At 43.2% G+C, this 20,035-nt stretch overlaps 2 long non-coding RNA genes across 3 annotated transcripts; both read right to left on the reverse strand.

Annotated features, from left to right (window-relative positions):
- Positions 1 to 2,058: 2,058 nt before the first annotated feature.
- Positions 2,059 to 11,099, reverse strand: LOC122880169. 2 transcript variants are annotated; one of them, XR_006378851.1, is made up of 3 exons: positions 10,961 to 11,099; positions 6,671 to 6,801; positions 2,059 to 3,106 (listed from the first exon to the last, which is right to left on the reverse strand). It is a non-coding gene; the product is annotated as an uncharacterized LOC122880169 (long non-coding RNA). The 2 variants fall into 2 exon arrangements; XR_006378850.1 differs by having other exon boundaries at positions 2,059 to 3,136.
- A 798-nt stretch (positions 11,100 to 11,897) lies between these two features.
- On the reverse strand, positions 11,898 to 14,431 carry LOC122880190. Its single transcript, XR_006378859.1, has 3 exons — positions 13,993 to 14,431; positions 13,309 to 13,771; positions 11,898 to 13,072 (listed from the first exon to the last, which is right to left on the reverse strand). It is a non-coding gene; the product is annotated as an uncharacterized LOC122880190 (long non-coding RNA).
- Between the last annotated feature and the right edge of the window lie 5,604 nt (positions 14,432 to 20,035).

The raw sequence follows: 20,035 nt of genomic DNA on the forward strand, positions 1-20,035 counted from the left end.
CATCCCTCTGAACGCTGCTTGTTAAGGAGGGAAAGTAAGTCTCCATGTCCACCAGACATCTTAATAATAAGACTATGACGAGCCCACATTTAAAAATAATTGAAACAACAAGCAAAGCAGCTGTCAAAACCGGGGAAGTAAGTTGAGCGTAATTCGGATTTCTCAGCGATATAAATGATTACTGACAGTAGTTTTGCTTCTTCTCTTCCTCATCAACTATTCTCCCATCGCCCGTTCTTTTTCCCTTTATCGCAGCATTCTGACCTCTTTTTCCTTAAAAATGTCGTCCTTCTTTCTCACCTTTCCCTCCTTTATTCCCTGCCCTTTATCCTTGTTCCCATCTTTCATTTTTGATCTTTACTTCTTCCCCCTTCTCCCCCGCCCACTCTTCTTTCCTCTGTCACTGTCTTCCTTCCTTTTCTTGTTCTTTCTTCTATCTGCCACTCTCTTTCTTCCACCATTTTCTTAACTTCTTTCTGCCTTCCCTCCATCCACCTTTCTTCCTTCATTTCCTTGTTCCTAACTTCTCTTCTCATTTCTTCCTTCCTTTTTCCTATCTTTTCTTCTTCTTCATTTCTTTCATCCCCATCACTCCTTCCCCATTTTGTCCCTTTGTTTCCTCCTCCCCGTTTCCACCGCTCTCCCTTCCTCCTCTCCTCGTGGTGAATCTGTATTGCCGTCATGAATCTAACATGCCACAGTACCTTTAGTTTGCGCTGCCGGAGTCACTTTGGTGAATTTGGTTTTGATGACTTTAATATCGGTTCTGACCTGCTTCCTGTTTGAAACCTGCAGGTAGGCGACGAGGTTTCCCCTCATAAATTATCCGTCCTGCTGCTGGGAAATAATAAACATCAGACCCGACGCGGCGGAGGATTACTAATGGGCTGCAGCTAAAGATTTGCGGCTTGGGCGATCTGTCAAAGAAAAGAAAATAATAATAACAGTGCCACAGTCAGACGGGGAAATGCAGCTGTGTGTGTTCCTGACAGGACTGACACCCAATAAATAACCTATTTCAATTTTTGAAGCAGTCATGATGATAAACTCCACAACAGGCTTCCACGCTCACCTGTGTTGATGCATTATGTCCCTCTCGCATGACAAAGTGGCCGTTTAATCACAAATCTGTCGCCGTCTTACAGCAGCGAGGCTCCTGACGGCAGCGGGCGGGCGGAGAGCGGGTTTCCTCTCAGGATCCACTGTGCAACAAAAATACATCTTAAAAAGGCCTCGGCAGTCACGATGTGAGCAAATCAATCAGGAGTTAAAATCACAAATATCTATCTCTGTTCTCTAATTTTCGCCCTTAAATTTCCTACTGACAGAGCATCTGGAGGCCTTGAAAAGTCTTGAAAAGCATTTAATTCAGTTTCTAAAAAAAAAAAAAAAAAAAAAAAAAAAAAAAAAGGCCTCAGAAGGTATTAAAAAGTCTTAGATTTAACTAACAAAAGTCTTAAATCGTGTCTCTTATAGATGTCACACACCTCTAAACTCAAGTGGATGGTCGTGACAGTGGACTGTGCTGCAGGAGGCTGTTTCAGTCAGCACCATCAGACCTGCAGCAGACGCCGTCACTACTGGGGAGCTCGTCAGCTCACACTGGACAAGTGAATATTTTAGCAAAGACAATCATTTGTAATTAGTTCATCCATCCATCCATTTTCTGCCGCTAATCTGCGTCCAGCTGTGTTCATTTAATTCATTATGTTATCAGGAATGACTGTTACAAACTGCTGGGAAGTACTGACAACACGTGATACAATAATAAATAAGTCATATCGTCCCTGCTGGCTTCCATCATACTTCTGTGCCTTGGATGATCTGATCATCTGATCATATTAAATTGGCCATAAAAAGTCTTAAATGGAACTTGCTGAACCTTGTAGAAAACCTGTGTTAAAGTACCTTTAAAGTTTGATAAATAATTTGGCACTGCTTTCTACTATGGTACTTTTATAAAAGTTGTAATTGGTGGGATTATTACCACCTAACTGGACCAAAATCTATTTATTAACAAATTATTAACATTAATAACTGAATACAACGGCAATAAATGCATTTGTGTCCTGTGTCCTAACCGTGCTGTGGAGCAGTTTATACTCTGGCTCTCCGTCCCCGCTGCTGAAATGAATTGATTTGCTTTTCTTAAAAACTTTAATACCACCTTTAGAAAAGCGTAACAAAACTTTTTTTTTAAAATTCTCCATAAATCTAAAAATACATTTTACATTACAAGTAAAAAGTCTTGCATTCAAAATCCCACTTTAGTAAAAATACAGATTAAGTATTAGCAGCAAAATGTCCTAAAAACATCACAAGTAAAAGTACTCGTTATGCAGAGAAATGATCTTTTTCATATATTCTTAAATGTTAATCTAAAAAGTAACTAACTGTCAGATAAATGTAATAGAGTAAAAAACATTTTCCTCTGAAATGTAGAAGTATAAAGTGCCAAGTACCTCAAAACTGTACTTCAGTGCTGCACTTTTTGCAGTGTAAAATGATTTCACATTAAAAATATTGGGAATATTAAGTAAGGTGTTACAAGATGAGTGATCTGAGGGCCAAGTAACGAACTAGATTACTTGTTAAAAGCATCTTACACTCTTATGTGAAAAATATGGGGAGTAATGTTATGTAATTTGTTTTAAGAAAAATTGAAAACATTGTGTTTTGGTAGAGAGCAGTGAGCTAAACGACTAGTTACGGTGTTTTACAGTGACCAGATGGGATGAGGATTATCACACAGCTCTCTTCACAGAAACAGCGATCTGCTTCCTTTCACTGGGAATGAGACGGCGTGCTGATCTCTGCTCCGGCTTCAGGGCTCACACTCTGAACGACTGAGGCGCCGAGTCTGTATTCTGCCGCGTCGATGAGCGCGTTTCCCGAAACATGAGGGTGATTGAGGATGTTCACCTGGCAGCTGGACGCCGGTCACAACACAAACACGAGACCCTCCTGCAGGCCAAGTCTCTGCTTGCTTTTGGCCGATCCTGCACCTCGGCTCGTCCTCCAGCAGAAACAGGCGGAGAGGGAAGCTCACGCCTCGGGCACCGACGTGCTCGACAACGACAAGACGAAGGAGCTGCAGCTGAGAGAGCTTTGGGACGGAGAGGAAACAGGAGCAGAGCTGGAGAAAGGTATTCAGATCATTTACTGGAGTGAAAGTGTGACAAGTTAAAACATAATACACTCATAGTCTGTTAAAAGCTAAAAAAGCAGAGTAACTTTATGGTCTATGAAGGTTAAAAATGTTTAAAACTGTCACATTTAAAGACGTATTAGTGTTAACTTGGCGGTAACAACGCGCTAACATGTTCAAGAGAGTGTTTATGTAACATTTTGAGTGAGTTGGAGTTAAGTTCTCTGAGTGTAAAGTGTGTGTGAGGGGAGCCGCCATTCATGTACATATGGTAATATATTTCGCACTGTGATCTGTATATGTTTCATGCACTTTAGTGAGTTTTTGGTGGGTTTTGTGAGAGTTTACTGAGCTTAAGCTACTTTGTGCTTGACAGTAATAGTTGAAGGTTAAGAGAAAGAAAGAATTATGTCTCAGGGAAATTCTGTGTATATTACTTCAATAGGGTCTGTACTCCATTCAAAAAGACATTTCCTGTAGATGTGTTTATTTGTAAATTGTTCTATTTTTGCTAAATCATTGGAGTAAAGTTCTCACTGAGAGCATCGCCCTATCACCTTCCTCCTTATATCTCGCCATTTTTCAACAAAAGCTGCAGTGGAATCGTTGAAAAACACTCCAGTAAAAGTCCCGCGTTCAAAATTTCATCACGCACCAAAATCTAAAACTGTTGGACGGAAAGAACAACGTGCCGATTCTTTTGCCCCAGTTTCAGGGCTGAAAATGTCCCGGGTCCTGGCACTGGCAGTGAGTCGGACTCTGCTGTGTTGTGACCGCACTTTAGTCTTTCAACACGTAATTGCGAGACACCAGACGTGGCAACACGAGCCGCCTGCAGCCGTACAGCAACAAAACGGTCAGTCTGTTGCAGAAATGCTCTCTGTCCAGAACGAAACGAGCATAATGCACACCAGTACTGCTTACAGATCAACATTTTTTACAAAATAAATACATAAATGAATAACCTCTTGCAGAAATGCCCTCTGTGCCTGTGTGACATCATGAAATGCTAGCCAACATGGTCTCAACATTATATTGTAGCATTGCAGCTACACATGCACAAGAGTCTCTTCTACTTTTGCACGAAAATAAATTAAACTTTAGCTCCAAAACGTAAAAATATCAATCCATTCATTTTACATCACATCTACAGCAAAAACAACTAAATGTGGACCTTCCTGGAAAAAAGGAGGAGGTAAAGCGAGTGGAGGGGCATCACACACGGTTCATAATAAAACAAGCGCTAAACTTCAAAAAAACATTCTCTCCTATAGAAAATACACAAATTCTACACAAATATAATAGTAACGCTTTAGGAAATGGAAATGTTGGGAAAGTATTAACGTGTTTAACGAATTTACAATGCAACATCAACAGCTGAGCTGTGGCCAACGAATGTTTAACGGATAATTCTGCTTTATTACAACTTGTGTCCTGTTTCCGTAGTTCTTTTCTGTAAGTAATACAAACATTGTACTCACCAAAGTAAAAGCTGAGACAGAAGTCCTACAGTCCCATTTTCTCTTAATATTAGTTAATAAGGAGCTTTTTAGTTAGTTACATTTCAGCTGATATTTTCCAATGTTGTTAAAGGTTTATTAAGTATGAGTATGATCAGCTAAGAAACACACAATACTTTGCTGTAAATTATTATGGTGAAAAAACTACTGGCTGGTCCTTTAAGGGACACTCTAAGGGTGAAAATCAGGGCCGAGAGGTTAAACACTTCCTGTTTCTGCTGTCGGAGCAGAGTGGGTCAGTATCAGTCTGTGGATCGACACCGTGCGGTCAAACGGTGTCAGATCCATTTTTGGTCGGTCGTGAGTCACCCGGCACTGCAGCACGACGAGCCCACACACAACTGAGCTGAAATTAATCATCGGGCCGGCAGGCGGGTACAGTACGGCCGCTCCATGCATATTTCATTCATCTCCTCCACACCGTGACTCAATCAATCCTTCATGAATAAAAAAAAACAGCCCCATTTAACCGAGAGCTCATTTGCATCCGCCCAACTTCCCCTCCATTCAGGGTCCCTAACCCTCCGCCGCCGCGTCACATGACCACTCATATAAACCTCCAACAGCTCAGAGAGAGGGTCACCTGGACGAAGACACGCCCGATAAACAGTTTTCTAACAACATGCTGAGAAAAAGCATTTTTATTCCAGTGAGCCCGAATAGGCAGCGGCTGTGTTTGTTCGTCACCACAGCCTCCTCCTCTGAAAGGTAACTATTTAGAGTTTAAAAAGTCCGAATTAGTCCGAGTACTGAACCAGAATTACAGATTGACAAACATGACAGATCATTGGACGGTTTGATTCCCTGTGCACTCCTGTTCCAGATGATGCAGCGGTCGTCGTAGCGACATCGGGACGCTACAGTGGTTCACAGAGAAAGAATCGTGAGGCTTTGTGCTTTCAGACATTTAGTATAGTTTGTCCTAATCATCCCTCTGAACGCTGCTTGTTAAGGAGGGAAAGTAAGTCTCCATGTCCACCAGAAATCTTAATAATAAGACTATGACGAGCCCACATTTAAAAATAATTGAAACAACAAGCAAAGCAGCAGTCAAAACCGGGGAAGTAAGTTGAGCGTAATTCGGATTTCTCAGCGATATAAATGATTACTGACAGTAGTTTTGCTTCTTCTCTTCCTCATCAACTATTCTCCCATCGCCCGTTCTTTTTCCCTTTATCGCAGCATTCTGACCTCTTTTTCCTTAAAAATGTCGTCCTTCTTTCTCACCTTTCCCTCCTTTATTCCCTGCCCTTTATCCTTGTTCCCATCTTTCATTTTTGATCTTTACTTCCCCCTTCTCCCCCCCCGCCCACTCTTCTTTCCTCTGTCACTGTCTTCCTTCCTTTTCTTGTTCTTTCTTCTATCTGCCACTCTCTTTCTTCCACCATTTTCTTAACTTCTTTCTGCCTTCCCTCCATCCACCTTTCTTCCTTCATTTCCTTGTTCCTAACTTCTCTTCTCATTTCTTCCTTCCTTTTTCCTATCTTTTTTTCTTCTTCTTCATTTCTTTCATCCCCATCACTCCTTCCCCATTTTGTCCCTTTGTTTCCTCCTTCCCGTTTCCACCGCTCTCCCTTCCTCCTCTCCTCGTGGTGAATCTCTATTGCCGTCATGAATCTAACATGCCACAGTACCTTTAGTTTGCGCTGCCGGAGTCACTTTGGTGAATTTGGTTTTGATGACTTTAATATCGGTTCTGACCTGCTTCCTGTTTGAAACCTGCAGGTAGACGACGAGGTTTCCCCTCATAAATTATCCGTCCTGCTGCTGGGAAATAATAAACATCAGACCGACGCGGCGGAGGATTACTAATGGGCTGCAGCTAAAGATTTGCGGCTTGGGCGATCTGTCAAAGAAAAAGAAAATAATAATAACAGTGCCACAGTCAGACGGGGAAATGCAGCTGTGTGTGTTCCTGACGGGACTGACACCCAATAAATAACCTATTTCAATTTTTGAAGCAGTCATGATGATAAACTCCACAACAGGCTTCCACGCTCACCTGTGTTGATGCATTATGTCCCTCTCGCATGACAAAGTGGCCGTTTAATCACAAATCTGTCGCCGTCTTACAGCAGCGAGGCTCCTGACGGCAGCGGGCGGGCGGAGAGCCGGGTTTCCTCTCAGGATCCACTGTGCAACAAAAATACATCTTAAAAAGGCCTCGGCAGTCACGATGTGAGCAAATCAATCAGGGAGTTAAAATCACAAATATCAGTTACAGAGGAAAAATCTGCATCTTGCTTGTCTTTCCACAGATCACGGCTGAAAATGTAATTACAGACTTCACTGATGTTAATAACCTTCAGCAGCAGAAAACCAATACATTTGATTTAGTTGGTGTCAAGTGTTTTTTTTATCTTATGAAAAAACTGTTAAGCACAGACACGTACACCAAGTCTGGTGCACTTTTAAATGAATAGTTCAGTAATTTAGTTAATACACCTTTTGACCCCCCCCCTCCAAGAGTGAGGTGAGAAAATTGTTATCATTCTTATGTGTCTCTGCGTTAAAAAATGCAAATAGCTTAGCTTAGTTTAGCATAAAGACTGAAAGCGGGGGGAAACAGCTCTGTCTAAAGTTCAAAGTCCGAGCCAGACAAGCTGTTTCCTGTCTTTATGCTAAGCTAGGCTAACCACATCCTGACTCCAGCTCTGTATTGAACACAGACGTGAGATTGATATCCATCTGAGTGTTTACGAACGATTGTAACACTTCTCTCACTTCTGTGGAGAACTAAAGTGCCAAGAGCAGCGAAACTTTCCAAATGAAGGCGAATCCCTGGCTTTCAAACAGTCTGACAAACAGCTTCATCACTACTGAAGGAGTCTGAGTCCCACGGTGAGAACAGCGGAAGTATCCAGAAAGTCTGATTGATGAAGCAGGAAATCAATCATCTCCAGCTGCAACAGACACTCTGACAGATTCAGAGTTTATGATTTTTCATTCATCATCAGTCAGCATCTGCATCGTGCAAGAGCTCATTACTGGAGCCTTCAGATGGGCCCCCATTAATGAGCCCAACATGGCGTTTACCACCAGACAAAAACGATATTTACAGCTTCAAAACTGGACGTTTTCTGATCGCTACAAGTTCACGAGTTGCAACGTACGAACCTGATCTGTAATCTTTTCAAATATGTGAAAAACTGTGGACAATGTGGACCAAAGCAAATCAGTGAAACCCTGTCCTGTTACGGAACTATTTTAATATAACCTGAACTCTTTTCAGACGAGAAACAAACTGACAGTTTGACTTTCTGTGTTCTCTTATTTCATTTTGGTTAAGGGTGCCAGCCAGGTCTCTCGCCCGGCGTTTAGGATTGGTCAGTCACGTTTTGTAGTTGTTCGTTCTTTATTAAAATGTTTAAATCAAACCTCGCGAAGGATGCACACAATCAAAATGTGCACCCTACCATTGAATGACCACAACCAGCAAGAACACCACAAACACAATTTTAGCGCAAAACCAAAATATTCATATATTTAAAGACATTCAAAAAAAAAAGGATAGTCCAACTCAAAACTCCACTTCGGGTTTTTCTTTCACATGTTTTTTAGTCCAGATACATTCTGTTGCCCAAAGAGAAAAATAAAGATTAGGTTCAGTTCAGTTCAGTTGAGCAACAAAACAAAAGAAAACTTCAAGTAAAAGAAAATAGTTTCAGGCTGAGAGTCCGGTCCGGGTTTTTGCTGCTGGGTTGTGGGAGTTTGTCCGTGGATCTGGAGCGATTCAGGAGAATGTAGGTCAGGTGATCGGAGGCCGACGGTGGCCGATAAAAAGAAGACCTTCTTACTGTATGTCACAAAACACTCGTGCTTTTACGAACACCCAAAGTGGAGTCAACAGATGTGAAAACACATGATGTGTGCTAACATTTTGCTCGTGCTTTTTTTAGGCTCATTCTCTTGAGATCAGGAAGTAATTATCTTGTTATCTCTAGATTACAAATTGTTTAAGCCCATTAAGACCATAATTACTGTAGCAGTGAAAGTGCTTAGGAAATTAGAGTTTAATTAAAGGTAAAGTTATTTTTCAAGATGAAGGTCTAAATGCTGTTAGAAAGCCTCTCCATGTCACCAAGAACACAGTCCTGCAGAAATACTGAATCCTGATGGAAATATACTGGGCCTGGAAACACTGGAATAAACCTAGAAAACGAGTTTGAAGTTTTATACTTTATATTGTAATCTCCCCCAAAGTTGCTCTAAGCCTCAGATTTACAGGAGCGAAGGGCCTGGCCCCAGCGTCCTGCTCAGTCCCATCGCTCACTGACGGATTCTTTAATTGGTCTTTCTGAAAAAGCGAAACATATTTCTGGAGTCCAGATTCTCAGAACTTGATATTTGAGTCCCTTGTGATTCAACTTTTGGGGCAAACAAGCTGTGAACACAACACTGACATACTTTTAAGTTGGTATGTTGAACTTCAGAGAACAGCTTATTTCCACCTCCAGCAGCTACGGAGCGACATGACGCTTCATCGGGAGGCGTGTCAGAGTCACATGACGCTTCATCGGGAGGCGTGTCAGAGTCACATGACGCTTCATCGGGAGGCGTGTCAGAGTCACATGACGCTTCATCAGGAGGCGTGTCAGAGTCACATGACGCTTCATCGGAGGCGTGTCAGAGTCAGGCGCGCTTCATCAGGAGGCGTGTCAGAGTCATGACGCTTCATCGGGAGGCGTGTCAGAGTCACATGACGCTTCATCGGGGCGTGTCAGAGTCACATGACGCTTCATCGGGAGGCGTGTCAGAGTCACATGACGCTTCATCAGGAGGTGTGTCGGTGTCTCCTGATGGATGTCAGTCCGGTCTCCTCTCTGTCAGCTCTGTGTTTGGTCTCCTGAGGGAAACATCTGGCTCTTCAGCAGCTAGATGCTCCGCTATGTTCAGCAGCTGCTCTCCGACTGCGTCTGGCTGCTGTTTGCTGCCGAGCAGGTAGCGTTCAGAGGCTTTTTACAGCTTCTTCTTCTCTGGAAACGACGCCATGAGAGCTGAGAGGGAACCAGGACAGCAACAGATAAATAACGAGCTGGAAGTCTCTATAAAGCTCCGTTTTCACATTGTCATTTCATAAATTATTATAAAAATATCAATTAGTGTCACTTCAACAAAGTGAACCAGGAAACTGGAACAGATATTACATAATTAGAGAAAGTAAAGTACTAAATACTTTATATTTAGTGTTGCCATCGATGTGTTCTCTTTTCTCTGCTGTTAGAATCAGTTCAACCTCAGCTCTATTTATTAAAGTGTTTCTGTACAGAAGAACAAAAAGATTCATTCTCCCTTTATGAAGTCAAACACAGCTGGTTGACTTTCCCTTGTGTTTAGAAACTGAGGTGGAGAGATGGAGGGATGAAGGGGGGAGGAGGAGGAGGAGGACTGCTTCTGCTGGTTGGATGAAGCGTAGAGATTAAAACGGTGACGGCGGTGCGACTCTTCTCCCAGCGCTGTCTGAAGCTGTTTTGATGTCGGGGGGAGCGCTGTCCTCCGGCGGCCTGCTGACCCATCTGATGCCACTCTAATTGGACTTCTTTAATTAGCCGACGAGGTGTCTCCGTCCCTCTCGTCCTCCGCAAACAGAGAAGAAGAAGAAGGTTTGGCGGGTGGAGCGTTTCCTGCGGCTCAGCTCAGGGACCTCCTGATTGGGCCCTCAGCTTTCCTCGCCGACCTTGCAGAGAGCAAGTTAGCCGTTTAGATTCACCTGAAAAGGCGGGGAGGGATTTTGGGAGGAACGAGTGTTTGTAGGCAGCAGAGCAGCTGTGAGCTGTGCTGTCAGACGCTCAGACAGCTTGTTGTTTGTTTTCTTCAGCGCTGCTTCTCTTCCTCCCGGGGGGCTTTTGCCAGCAGAACAAAACGAGCGCTTTCTAATTTAAGACTTATTTGATTTAGCTGTAAGTTAAATGTGCTTATTCCACTGTTCTTAAGATTGCGCTGCATTAGCACCAGTGTTTAGTTTGACTTCTTCCTGAAAAGCAATCATTTCTCCCTAACTGGATCTCTGTAACCACATTTGCTCTGTTTAGTGTCATAAAACGGCGGCTCGTTGCAGCAGATTGCCCTTTCCATGAAACCTGAACTGCTGATGGAAACGCAGAAGAGGAAATAAAAGAAGAAACACTCAAAGCAAACTGGTGGGTGTTTCACTGCTGTGGACAAGAGTTTCTGCTGCTGAACTCAGAGAGATATCAAACTGCTGACCTCAACTTCCTCATTTCTGGAGGGAAGCTGAGAGAAACATTCAGGCTCCAACAGACTTTACTCTGCACAAATAAACTCTTCTTACTTTAGTGTGAAGGAGGAATCCACAGCATGAAACCATTTTGCTGGCCAGGTTATTTAGTGCATGTAAAAGCACTCACATCCACACAGTCCACTGGCAGCCTTTAAATGTCTTGATGGGGCTCACCTGTGCAGGTGTGTGTGACCTGGCTGTGAACCCAGTGGGCGGGGCTTCAGTGGTGGAAGAAGTTCTTAGATAATTTACTTAAAGGTCCAGTGTGGAGGATTTAGTGACATCTAGTGGTGAAATTGCAGTTTGCAACCATGTGAACACCGCTCGCCTCGCCCTGCCCTTCCAAGCGTGGAGGAGGAACTACGGTGGCCGTGAAACTCGCAAAATACGTAAACAGCCCTCTCTAGAGCCGGTGTTTGGTTTGTCCGTTCTGGGCTACTGTAGAAGCATGGCGGCCTCCGTGGAAGGGGACCCGCCCCCTCTGTAGATATAAAGGGCTTATTGTAAGGTAATGAAAACACAATGGCTCTTATTTTCAGGTGATTAAACACTAATGAAAACACACTTAGAAATATTATATTCCATTTCTGCCGACAGCTCCTCCTGAATGTTACACACTGGTCCTTGAAGTAAAAATCATAATGTAAAAATACTCCATTACAAGTAAAAGTCCTGCATGCTAATTAGCACTAAACACAAAGTACAGCTGAGGCTGATGGGAGCGTCAGTAGTTCTGCAGATATTTGGTCATAAACCAGTATTTTGAGCTGATGGTGGCGCTAAAGGGAAACGATTCATCCTGAGGGGATCATGAACGTGTGAACCACATTTTGTGCCAGTCTTTCCAAAAATCAATTAATAAATTGGCAATGAAATAAATAAACAAGTGATAAAACAGATATCTAAATAAATCAGTATCCACTCAAACAAATAAATAAATATTTTATTATTATAAAACTCCACTTCAGCTCTATTGTGTATGCTTTAATGAAGCTTTATTGTCATTATACAACACAGGATTTCACAATAAAATGCAGTTGTAGCTCCCTCCATGAATTGGATTTCGAGTAATTAATTCCCTGAGGATTATTTCTTTCTCCTGGGAGAAATCTTTTTTCATTTGCATATTTATTTCAGGGTGACACTTGATTGTCAATCACCCTCTGGGGTCGGGATCTACAGTTATGACTGGTTGCTCTGTCACTCGGCAGAAAGATATTTATTTATTTAATTTCTTATTAATAACTTTACATTATTGTAAATGTATTAATTTATTTAATTGTCTATGTTATTAGTATAATTAATCAGTCTGGACCAAAGTGGTGGACCTATATATATAAATAAGGTCTGTAGATAAACCAACCTAATTTAATATTGGTAGTTAAACCACTTTGATGATTTTCAGTTCATCAGAAATAAAAATCATATTTCAGCTTCATAAGAAAATCATTTCAACATCCGTATAACGACTCCACATTGTCCAATTTTTTCTTTTAATTTAGTCCTAGGCTCTTTATATATCGTGCGTGTGGTAAATGTTCAGTGTAGTCTGTTTGCAGCTCGGTGTCATTGTCAGCACACTCTGGAAAGACAGACTTTTAATCTTAAAGGTTTTTCTGCTGAAATGAAGGTTGAAGAAAGAATCGTGGTTGATGGAGGAGAGCAGGGTGAAGCAGCAGCCTCTTCTCTTGTATCTCCACAGAGATCAGCGGCCTCCATAAGAGCCCTCTGTTACTGAGGCATGCTGGGGGATGATAGTGGGTGTGATGGGGGGGGGGGGTCCTGTGGGCATGAATCGGCCCTGGCAGGCCTTAATGCAGCTGTCAGGCGTCCTGGTCCAACGGTGCGATTTCCCCCGCTCCGTCACCGCCACCGCCAAGATTATACAGCTTTTAAATGAGCTGCAGCCACGGGGAACGACACCCGGGGAACGCCTGTCGCCGCGGCAACATGAGCCATGATTTGCCATGCCATTAATCTCGCCGGGGAGATCTCGCCGATTCGTCCTCGCCAACAAATGAAGCTGTAAAACTTCACCTCCCCCTGCATGTGTCTCTCTGGATGAATCCTGCCGACAGGAGCAGGACGCCGCCGACACCTGGACGCCCCGTCGGGCATCCGATCGGCCAATCAGGAGCAGAGATCCATACAGGTGTCCAGACTCTGGAGGGAAAGAGAAGAGACACAGCACTTACGTTTCTGTAAGATGGATGGAAGTGGAGTGTTAATTACAGTCTGTCAGCAGCTGATCCTGCTTCATGAAAGCCAAATAAACTCTGAGCTCACACACATTCGCTTTGTTCACATTTCACACAGATGTGTGGCTGTAAATGGCTTTAATAGCTATTTTAAATGACTTAATGCACATGGCTGTGGGCCTTCAACTACACATATTTTACCTTTGCTAAGTGGCCGCGGTTCTGTACACGCAACACGTTCTCACCCCGACTCGTCAAATACCGCTGCTTGGTCAGTGGCCCTCCGCTGCGCAGGGCAAGTTAGCAACAATAAATATGCTACGTCCGGTTAGACTGGTGTGGTTAACGCTGTCAAACGATCACACTTTGATTAGGTTTTGGCTCAAGAACTGCTTGGTTAAGTTTAGGAAAAGATTGAAAGTTACGTTACGTACCTCATGTGACGGAAGTAGGCCTGCGTCGTACCTCCCGTACGTTGTTGTTGCACGTTACGGAAGTTCGATTACGTACTTTACTTTTGGGTTCACACAGGACTCGAAGCTCGGCCTCCGGGGGGAAAGTCCTGTGCTTGTTTGACCCAAACACCACCCTACCACCACTTCTGCACTCTGGAGAATCGTGTTTCAATTAAAGTGAATTAGTTTCCAGCAGCTGCTACTCCAGTCTGTCGCCACATAGAAGAAACATAATCAAACTTTAGGCACAATCTATATTTATAGAAAAAGTAGGTACAAAAAGGTTCTGAAACTGAAGGCAATGGTGTTTTCCTTGATTCTAGTTTCTTTATTCTGTCTTGTCTCAAGACACTGACACTCATTTCTATTAAAACAAACAAACCCTGAAACAAATTGATTTTTTATCTTAATCAGGTATCAAATTTCTTACCCCACCGGCAGATTTCTTTACTTTAGTAACAGATTTTTCTAGCGTGAGCCTGAATAACTGGTTGGATTTCTACAGTGAACAGTCAGTTTCCAGCTCCCCTCCTGCTGTTCCAGGGTCGTGTATCATCTCATCACGTGTTTGCAAACAGCCTCCTCTTTCTCAGGCCCCGTGCTCTGCCCTGAGGGGCCCCCGAGAGACCCAGAGGACCATCTCAAGTGTTCCTGCTTCGTTTTGTTTCCCTTCTCTTCTGTCTCCTTTCATGGCAGCCATTAGGCAGCTGGCCAGCGATGGCGGCGGCGGCGGTTGTTGTTTTCAGCCAAACAGCATCAGCAGCTGCGACGTCGACTCCGGCGAGAGGCCCGAGAGAGGAAAAGTTTTAATGGAGAGGGGGGAACTGGGTCGGTTATCTGCAAAGCATCATGGGAAGGATGGTCGGAAGATTGTCTGAACCCCGCTGGGTTTGGTGTCCTGGGGGTCCTGATCCTGTTCCATAAAAACATCAAGCTTATTGTCTTTTTCTTTTTACTCTTCAAGAATCAAATCCCCCGGCTGCTCGTAACACACGAGCTTTCTAAATTTAAATCCTCACGGTAGAAAAAAATTAAATAAAATTAGACGCAGGGGAAAAACTCCCAACACTGAAGAACACGTTTCCACACATACATAAAAAACCTCCATCATAAACTCATTTTGTTCTCTCTGTGTGCATATTACACTTTAATTTACCTGTTCCTTTTCAGGACTTTGTTCATTTCTGACATTTAATCCTAATAGATTTCTTTTTGCACAGATGTTAAAATATAAACCTGGAGGAGCGAAGCTGCACTGTCCTTCATTCGAAATAATTACAAATTAAAAATAACTGCTTTGACATTAATGTTAATATAGTGGAGAGATGTTAAATGTGGCAAACCCAAAGACCAAATTCTAAAATTATTTTCATGTTTCAAAGAAAAGGGCTTTGCCAACAGCGTCCAGGATCCTCCAGCACGTCCTGTGTGGCAGCAGACTGTCTACATGTTCGAGAGCAGCACAGTTACAACACCAGGCGTAGGAAGAGAGTGTAACATGTAGGTTGTTTTATGACAGAATAAAATCAAACCAAAGCAACCAAATGTTAGGTTGGCTTCTTCACATTAACGTTGGAATCCTTCAGATTTCAGTCCTTGTTGATTTGGCGACACCTGCGGTTACTTTACATTACAGCGAGCTCCTCTGCACACCGCTTTGGCTTAAAAGAAACTAGTTATTTACATGTCAGGAGCACTGGGTGTTGATACGGGAAGTACTGATGTTTAATCTGGCAATCTGGAGTGCAGGCGGTCGGGATGAAGTTGAATCTCCATCAGCAGGTGGTAGAGACGCTGTGAAAAACGAGACACTACTGAAGCTCTTCCATTTGGATTCGGCCCCGACAAGTCGTGGGAAATGTGAGTTTATCAGTCTGAATTGTTTAGGTTTCTGTTGGGACTCGTTGGTATTTTATTTGGCACTTTAGATAAGCCTAACAGCATGTGCGATTCTGTGTGCTGTTGGCTTTGAGATTTTCCAGAAGAACAAATGAGAGCGTCTGAACTTTTCTGGACGACGAGGCGAGCAGAAACAAACAGGTGGAGTGTTGGATCCAGACAGTGTGGAGAGGTTTGATGAGCAGCCGTGTGGAGAGTAAAGAACAGAGGACGAGGCCTCGGGGACGTACAGCTGCTGCTGCTGGAAGTCAACTTTTTATTTATGTTTCTTTCACTTTTCCAGAGGCTGAATGAGAGAACGAGAGGTGAGAGATTTCTACAAGAACACGCCTGCAGGTTCAATCTGGATCTGTGCGTGTGTGTCGAAAATGTTCACTTCTCAAAGAAAAAAGAAAGAAAGATGTAGTCTAGGTTTCACCTGGACGCCCAGAGAAGCTGTCCTCTTCGAGGGTCGAGCGGCTCCAGGCTTCACCACACACCGAAACAGCAGATTTGACTGTTTAAAAGCCGCGGCTGACGGTTTCCCACGATCGTGTCCCGCTGCAGCTGCAACAGAGTCGAGCTGCTCCGGCCTCCAGAGAATCCCCGTCACATCTCGAGATGCCGGCTCTGCACAGACTGAACTACTTGCTCTCTTATCTATGCCAGTGAAATAAAGTAAACATGTACAGAGACTATAATAGAGGACCAGGCGGGTGTCCCTGGGGGCTCTGGGGCAAAGATTTGTTGTTGGGCCCCTATTGACCCCCACCATACATGGCAGTTTCATTATTTCCCCAGGCACCCAGAAACCAACTCTAGCTGAAATGCTAAGTTGATTGATTGATTATTCGACTGACTGTTTGATTAAGTCATTTTTTATGCAAAAAATGAATGAATGTTGGTTTCAGCCGTGATACCACCTAGCTCGAAGTTTTCTGCGTTAATTACTTGACACACGATTTGATAAAACTAAACAAATGAGCAGAGTATGAACTAAAACGACGAAGGTCTTAAAAGTCGATTCTGACACAGGGTCCCTCTACAAGACCGGGGCCACAAGACGGAGGACCTGATGTTGTTCTTCTGTGGTGCAAATTTTTAACTGATTTGCAACTATTCCAGTTAAGTAAACCCAAATGAAACGGTGTAAACCTGGGGCTTCTGGGCCCCCTGGAGGTCTGGGGCCACTTTGCCCACTTGGTGGCCTTGTGCAGACCCAAACAATGTGTTAGTCTGCGTCTCAGTACTGTCTGACACACATGTTCTATTATTAACATTGAACTTCTCTCTCTCTCTTTTAATTTCATACACAACTATTTGATTGATTGATTACTTTATTATTTAGGGAAACTGGTTTGCAGCGTGGGCACAAAATTTAACATTCACAGTAAAAACACCCACAGTAACAAAGAACAGTCAGAGACCGGCGGTGGAGAACTCAAGAAAAGTACAAAAGTGTTAGCATCAAAATATATTACATAAGGAATTATTTATCCGAATCTGCAAAGTAGCAATTAAAGTCAAGTCATCAAATAAACGTAGTGGAGTAAAAGGTACCTACAATATTTCCCTCTGAATTTAGTCGAAGTAGGAAGGCATGAAAACGAAATACAAATATGATACATACATCAAGTACGGTGCTTTTCATGCGAACAACCAACACGATGTCTTCCAGAAGAGACGATCTGAATATTTTATTCGTATTTAGGAAACACCAGTTGACCAGAAGAGAAATCAAACCATCTGTGATCTTAATGAGTTCTTGTCTCCAAAAATAAAATGCATGTGGGTGTAAATGTACAACAGAAACTGTTTAGTAGGAAAATCCTCCACTCAGACCTCCAGACACTCAGCTGCTCGCAGCTCTCCTTTCGGGCCCGCAGCTCGTCTGTGAGATGGAGTAAATTAAGGTGAAAGTCGTGGAGGAAAGACGGTAAAGCCTCGGCTCTCGGCTGCTTATCTGAGAGGTGTGAACAGGTATTTACTCCAGCTGGGAGAGACGCCAGCCCAAGAGCTACCGTGCTAACGCCGGATTAGCGGCGGGGCTCTGTCAGCCCGGTTTCGGCGGGGGCCACGTCAGGAGCCCGACTGTCGGCCGTGTTAATGCGCAGGGAGAGGGCGGTGTCACTGAATGGCAAATACTGCAGGTGAAGCTGTCCGTGCTCTGTGATCAAACAGGTCCCGTGGCTTCCTTCAAGGGGGTTTTACATTTGGTGGTATTTTAACTGTCCTCCTGTTTCTGGATCAGTTACAGTTCAGACTTCCCGTCATTTACAAAATGAAATATCACAATATTTTAGTAGAAATATATGGAAATATCACACACTTGATCTAATGTGGGCGCTTTGAACAGTGTGTTTCGATTCTAACAGTGTGTCTGACATCGCTCCCTATGTAATATATAGCGCACAATATTTACCCTCACACATTTCATCTGTAGTAGTCTCCATGTACGCTGCTTTCTGCTAACAATCCCACAATGCAATGTAAATGTGAAAATTACAGTTGTGTGACACTATGATGATTCATAAATGTCTGAAATGATAATTTACTGCTCACTGAAGAGTAAACTATGTCTGTAAGTGCGTTTTCATCCACTTCTTTTTATGCACGGTGCAAAAAAAGACTTTCCTGTTGTCTGAGGCGTGGAAGCTGTTAGTGGCTGAAACCAGAAGCAGACTGAGAGAATAACTGCTGACGTCACGAAGCCCGGAGAGCTGAGAGCATCAGCTGTGTGTGGAGCGATGAGGAGGCTGGAGCCTTCCTCACATGAAGCCGACAGAAACGTCATGTTTCCATCATGTTTCCCACGTGGTTTCCCATCGTCTGAGCTTCCACTGGAGCTCATCATCTTCTTCTGCGACGCTTTAACGGCAGCGGCTGGAGGATCAGCTCCACCAGCTGTTTACCTCCATCAGCCACTGATATATATATATATATGAGTCTTTCTCAACAGTATGTCATGTGTCTCGCTTCATATGTTTAGATAAGGACGGTAATATAGTAGTTATAGTAGAAATATTCTACTTTTAACGAACACCATTTCCCATAAGCCCAAGATAAACATCACGACTCGACAGAAGAAACCCTAACCCCCAGCTCATGCCAAACTTTACATGTTTAGCTCTAAGAAGTCTGGATCATGTGGTGTGATTTAACTCTTCGAACAAACTATTCAAAGGTTTTAGTGTGAACCTCCGACTCCATTTGAATAAACACATCTGTAATCTGCTCAGACTCGTCTGGGTTTCATTTCCTACAGACTGAAGCTCTCTGCTGAGGCTATAATCAGCTCTGATTGACATGATGGACAGACTTCAAATAATGTCTGTCTTTGTCAATCAAGTGTCACCTTTAAAAAGAGCCTTCAATCACATTTCACTGACAGGAAGAATTAAATGAAGAGGAAGGATGAGAGGAGCTCAAAATGAAATTTTCCTCAGCGATATTATCACCCTCCTGTGAACATCGTCGCTCCGCCACTCCAACGACTGATAAGAGCGACTCCTGGCTTTTAAAGAGGCAAAATGACGCAGAATACACCGACACGGCTGCTCTTAATTCACATTTTATCTGCCAGGAGTCGAGGTTTGAATATTTGTGCGGCAGGGTTGCCTCTCTGTGTGTTTCTCTTTGCGTGTTCTCCGCCTGTAAGTCGCTGCTGAGGTCTTTGTGGAGGATTTTGTTAAATTATACAGCAGCTGATAAAACCACACTGAGTATCTGCAGCTTTAAGAAGTTAAAGAAGAAAAAGAAGATGGACTGGAGAGAGGGGGAAGGGGGGCTTTTGGAGCAGAGTTGACTTTGAAGAGCAGCTGGAAGATTCGGTTAATCCACTCGGCAGATTTGGCGGCACAAAAAGAGGAGAGGAGGACGAATCCAGGCCGACTTAAAGCCTCGCTCCTCTTCTTCCTGCTCTCCTTTTCTTTCTTTCTTCTCTCTGCACAGAGACATGCTCTGTCACCGGCTTGAAGAGAGGCATTAGAGGAGTTTTACAGCTTTAAAAAAGAAGAAAAAAAATCACCACCAGTTGATTATTGAACGCTGAATTCTTCCACGTCTTACGACAAGTGAAAAGCAAAGTTTGAAGCCCGTGAAAAGTGTTTCTGTCAGGACAAGAAACAATCAGAAGTTGAAGTTTAGAGTCACGTGGCGTAGGTTTGGTTTCAGAATAACAAATTATGATTGGTTATTGTGTTTTCCATAATAAAAGCTATGTTAACCTCTGTATTGTAACCCGGCTTAAAATCTTTTTTAGTGTTTTTTTACAGACACCTGATAATGTTTAAAGAGCGGTTAACTATCGCATTTTTTTTGCTTATGTTCAATTCTGGCATTCAGGACAGTATTAACTGTAAAATGAAAAATATAGATTTAATGATTCTTTTTGGCAAATAGAGTCCGCAGAGCACTTGCTGCTGCTCGTCAAGCACAATAATAATAATAACAGAAATGAGTGAAGGTGACTCAGACGAGTGAATCAACACGTCGCCTCTCGGACGGTCAGAGAACAACGAACAGAGAACACCTTTTGGTAAGAAAATCAGCTTGAAACCATAAAAGCAAAGGGGACATGTTCGCTGACGACGGAT

This window comes from Siniperca chuatsi, linkage group LG8 (genome assembly GCF_020085105.1).
Source record: "Siniperca chuatsi isolate FFG_IHB_CAS linkage group LG8, ASM2008510v1, whole genome shotgun sequence".
Classification (NCBI taxonomy): domain Eukaryota; kingdom Metazoa; phylum Chordata; class Actinopteri; order Centrarchiformes; family Sinipercidae; genus Siniperca; species Siniperca chuatsi.